Here is a 5400-nt window from a genome sequence, read left to right as displayed (position 1 = left end):
AACTCATCCCCCGGCCCTGCTTCGCTACGTGCCTTTGTTACAGCACCTAACGCTCACATTGCAAACGTGAGACGATTATTTTTCTTACCTTTGCTTAAAAAAAAAAAAAAAACCAAAAAAAAAAAGCGCCTTATGTAGTGTAAATCTTTAAAATACAACATTTCTGGTTCAAAAGTCGTAACAAGGCAACATATGCTACTGTTTGGTTCCTGGCAGGATTGTGTCCCGACAACTTAAATATCATACTACTTAATTATTGAAGTACCGACCAAATTGCTAATAAGTTTTAATAACATAGGCCAGCTGTACTGGCTTACACCAGAAGTTCTGTCCGGGCCAGTAAGGGCCTGGGCAAGACTCTAATAAAGCCATACTTCCACTCTTGCACCCTTTTTTTTCTTGGATTTATGGCTTCATGTCTAGAGCCAGGGGGATTATTGATATTTTCAGTAGCCCTCAATTTTTCATCTGTCAAATTGCCCTGTTACTTTTTGAAGTTGTGCGTTTGTGGCAGCCGTCCTGTCCCCAGGCAGTGTGCTCCATAATTCAACTACCTCTTGTGCAATGGAATACTTCTGTACTCTCTTTGTTTTCAGCCTGTCCCTTGGTAAGCTCATGTGATGCCAGCTAGATCTTGTATTACAAAAGACTGTGAATAATCATTCCCTGGTCACTTTCTCCATCCCTCTCGTGATTTTATTGACTTCTGTCAGACCAGGCTAAAAAGAATCCCAGTTTATTCCTAGTACTAAACACGTTCCATGTCTTCAATCATCCATGTTACAGCTTTTCTGATTCTATTCTATTTCTCTTTGAATGGAAGAAAGGAGAAAAACAGAAACACAATAACAAAGTTTTCCATTTTGTTCTCTATGCCTTTCTAACTAGTTCTTAACCTGATGTTACACGTCTTGTACTTACCATCCCAGAGCCTGTAACTACTGGTTTCTATCAAATAACAAAATCTACACCTGGTTCAAGTAGGCCTAATTTAATGAAAAGTTGTATGTGTGAAATCAGGTCCGTTCAAATCAAACTATTCATATGCTGAAATGATTTGGCGGTTGCCAAAACTTCAGCTTTACTCCCTACAACTTACACAATGAAGTTGTGCCCAAATATGCACAAGCATTATCAATAATACAAACTTTGTGTAGGGCAAAGTAGAGTAAGTTTAATTAAAGGGAACATTGTACTTGAATTTCTGGAAAGATTAGGTCATTCTCAAAATGGTATTTTTAACAAGTTCCTGAATGTTTACAGACAGAAAGGTGACTTTTAGCTCGATAGTGACACAACAACAACAAAAAAGCAAGTAGCACAAATGTTTTAAAAATTTCTTCTGTCATTCCAGATTGTAGTAAATTGCAGTGCTAAATTAGCAACACACACAGGCTTGACCTTAAATCATTCAATTAGGCAACTAATGAATCATTCTGTGTGCTCTATTCAGACAGCATCTTTTGTAGTACTGACGGCTAATTAACTTTCCTCTTTTGCAGTACCTAGCAACTTCACAGATTTGTTTTATAACCGTAAATGTTTCAGTACATTAAATGATTAGGAGAACACACTGATCTTATTTTTTCCTCTTGAGCCTAACGTTCAAAATATTACAGCCATCTATAAATAAACTAGGCCACAAAATGTCAAAGCTGTCAAATATTTACTTGGGCTTTACCAATTAAATAATGTAAAACTGTGTCGCGCTGAAAAATTATAGACTGAACATATTTAATGAAGTTATAGCACATTACCTACTTTCAAAAAATAAAATATATGGCAATGTTTATGACAACTGATTTTCAAGAGCTGTTCTTTTTTGTAGGTTTTACCCTCTTAATTTTTTTAAATTATGTTAAGTTAAATGTTGTTTCCAACCTCTCTTCTCAATCATAGAATCATTAGCTTATATAAGCTTTAATGGAAAGGCATAATACATTTGTGTATTTCTGGACAAATACAAATATTTGAGTCCTTTCTAAATAAGCAGTATAGAAATATCCCTAAGAGGATAGGAACTAACCACAGATTAAAGAAATTATCTTTTTTGTCATATTTTCATCAGATAGTCCTCTAAATACAGACACCAACTTTTTCATGGTTTTCTGGATAGGATTTGGTACTTTGTGTAAAAATAGAATCATAGAATCATAGAATCCCTTGGGGTGGAAAAGCCCTTTGAGATCATCGAGTCCAACCTTCAACCTAACCCTGCCATCCCACCACTAAACCATGTCCCTAAGCACCTCATCTATCCTTCTTTTAAAAACTTAGGGAGTGGAAAAAAACAACCCCCTGGTGTAAGAAGGTAACTTCTGAAAATACTAGCTTTTCTCTTCCACATTAAGAGCCGTTAGGATTTTTGTTCCTTTATTTCTTTTTTGGAAGAGGAGGGGTGCAAAAGATTGCTCTTCTGTACCGATTTTAAAGTTCACAATGCGTCTTGGTTTCCCACAGGGAGCACCAGAGGGTTAGTAGCATAATCCTGTGTAAAAAAACAACTCTGCATACATACTTTGTAAATGGCTATGGGCTTGGTTATGCTTCCAGAGAAGTTTTTAGAAATTGTGCCTTTGCTTTCTTGGAGGCCTTAAATGTTTCCTAACCACTGACAAGCATATGCCCGCAGGATGACAAATGGGCAGAGGCGATAAGGTATTCGGGATGTTGTAAAAGGAGATAATTACTTTTCTGTCTGCTTTCCAGTGGGTGAGGATGGAACCCTGAACAGTCCTACTGATCGCTGTATTCATCTGCAACCCTTAAACAGGGATGCTTTTTGTATTAACATACTCACGTACATACACTCAGTCACTGATGTTGCCTTCGCCAGCGTGGCCCTTGTCTGTATAGTGCTGCGTGTACCTCTACACCTCATTCTGTCAGTAAAGGAGGAGGAATTGCATTATTGTGGGAGGCTATCTTCAAAAGTTTTAATTATATTTATAGGTATAACGTACTTGAAGTCAGTCGAAGAAAAAGGGATGTTTTTACTTGCAAGTTATTGTACTAAACATAAGCATGTGACTTATCTCAACCCACTCAGTGTTTCATCTATTCATGTGACTTAGGGCTTAAGCTACTCACAAGAAAGAACTCAAAATTTCCAAACTGGCTTCATTTCAGTGTACAAATGAAATGGAAATGGTGAAGTAAGACAATGTGACTGTAATATCTAGGAGATGGTTCATACTGTCCTTCAACTAATTTCTACAACAGCTGGCCTCTCCTCCTGTCCTGGAGGGCTGACATTTTTAACCAGTCTTCAATGTTGGTTTCAAATTAGAGTAGTCACAGAATCCATTTATAAAATGGGTCGCTTGTTTTTTAACGTAAAATATGCAAGGAGATAGATAAGAAATAGCCTTGTGCCTTTTTTTTTTTTTTTAAATAAGGGAAAAATTAACCTCTCTTATCCATCTGAATTGACATGCACTATAGGCTAGGTAGCCCTAAGTGTTTCAGAACTGTAAGTTAAGCATATTGTTCAGTGTAGAGGGTCCTCTGAAAGATTATAACTGGGAAAACATATTGAATGTTAGGCATACATATATTGTCTACCTTTGTAGCCCTGTATTTGAGAAAAAGACTGTGAGAATGAGAGCAGAAAAAACTCCTAACTTTCTCCTGACATTCATTATACGCAACGTGTTTTTTTTAAATCTTCCAAAAACATCATCCCTTGCAAGGCAAAAGTTTCAGAATTCTGAAACATTAATCTGTTTTTCATTCATATTATCATTGCTTTTTGGAAAAAGGAGAAGCTGAAATTGCTGCACTTCTTCAGATACATTAATGAAGGGGGCTGTGTTTGCCATAATGATCAAACAACATCCCATGGATGCCGCTTGTCACCTGTGGTCTGCAAGCTCCAGTGTGATAGAGAAAAGAGCCCGAGGATTTACAGAGTATATTTTTTCTATTTTGACTGCAGCAAAAAAAGAGAAATGCATAACTAGTAAAAGTGTCAGACTCTACTTCCATTAAAGTCAACAGCAAAGTTTACCTTCAATTCATGGAAAGTTAATACAGATCCCAAATCCAGGCTATGCCACCAGGCTATAATCCACGACCTATATCTTGCCAGCAGTGGCCATCTCCAAATTAAAATTCAGGTTGGAAACTAAAATTATATTGCTTGCTTTTGGAGCACTTGAGAACTGTGTTACAAAACAGAAAAACACTGTTTCTCAGTCTGGGAATGAAAGACCATTCCAAAGCCAGGATGACCACTGAAATTGCAAGTGTACAGGCCACGGTGTGTTTAACACTCTCACTATTTCAGGCCTTTCACTGGGAAAATCCCAAGATAGAACATTTATTTTATAAACTCACCTTTTCGCCATAAGCATCTTGACAGTAAACGGGCTGTAAGAGTTCATCAGAAACAGCTGTGTCATGACACAGTTCTTGAAAGGGCCGTCTTTCCGTCCTATAAGCGCATCTGCTTTCCTCTTACTAGCATGAAAAGTGAAATAGCATCCAAATACTGTAGGCCATTTGTAAACATTTAAAAAATGGTTCCTCTCCCAGTCAGTTCACAATCTTAAAAAAAAAAAAGTGGGAACATGGAAGAGGGAGGACACAAACAGCCCCATTGTCCTCATCCCAGCTGAATGCCTCTAGCTGCTCAATAACAACATCAAACAATTTTCAGTATTTCTAATAGAATTTGGGCCATCCCCATTTAGTTGTTCTATCGGCTGCTATGTGTGTACCTTCCACATGATGGTGCTGGCAGTGTATTTTGTGGTGGTGTGCTTTCCGGTTTGTGCTGGGCAGGCTGTATTGCATTTCCTTCTTGGCAATGGAACTGAGCTTTTTCTGCACTGCTGTTCTCATCCTTATTTTAGCTACTGGGAAGAAGGAGAGTGAATGAAACAAGAGCAGGCTTCTATACAGTATTGTCTCCAGATGCATGGCTGCTACGTGTACTGTGCATATAACTTCTTTCCAAGTTTGTCCTTCACAGAGCTACACTGAAAAGTGAACTGAAAATAGAGAAACACTGAAATGCTTTGTGCAGCTGAGTAATGATTTACACTTGTGGACATTGGGACAAATATTTACAACTGGAGAATTTTCACCTGTGCTCTTCCCATTGTAGCTCAGGTCCTTAGCTTGCTGTAAGGGAAACCCCTATCCCAATTGAAACTTTCACTGTTTTTATGTTTCCATACTTAATCGCCCTGGACAGAAGAATTACTTCCATCTATTACATATCATATCAAAATAAAGTTTATGATTTTAAATTATGGAACATGCCTTTGGCTGGGTATGAAAATACCCACTATAATGATAAACTACATAAAGTCATGGACCAAATTTTCACTCGTACACAGTGCACTCCATTGTCTGTTTAAAGTTTATTGATGATATGTATCTTTCTCTAGAGAT

The 5400-nt window shown here is 37.6% G+C and overlaps 1 protein-coding gene across 1 annotated transcript in view; it reads right to left on the bottom strand.

Annotated features, from left to right (window-relative positions):
* The window catches only part of MCOLN3 (mucolipin 3), a 20527-nt gene extending 15839 nt beyond the window's left edge, over positions 1–4688 (bottom strand). Inside the window, exons 1-2 of the mRNA XM_035890649.1 lie at positions 4339–4688; positions 2809–2882 (exon numbers count right to left, since the gene is read on the bottom strand). The gene's annotated coding sequence lies outside the window, so the exon portion shown is untranslated. The remainder of the gene's footprint in view (positions 1–2808; positions 2883–4338) is intronic.
* Positions 4689–5400: the final 712 nt, after the last annotated feature.

This window comes from Egretta garzetta, unplaced genomic scaffold (genome assembly GCF_000687185.1).
Source record: "Egretta garzetta isolate BGI_Z169 unplaced genomic scaffold, ASM68718v1 scaffold43, whole genome shotgun sequence".
Lineage (NCBI taxonomy): Eukaryota > Metazoa > Chordata > Aves > Pelecaniformes > Ardeidae > Egretta > Egretta garzetta.
Note: the sequence above shows the minus strand (reverse complement) of the source record. Positions and strands in the feature narration are given on the sequence as shown.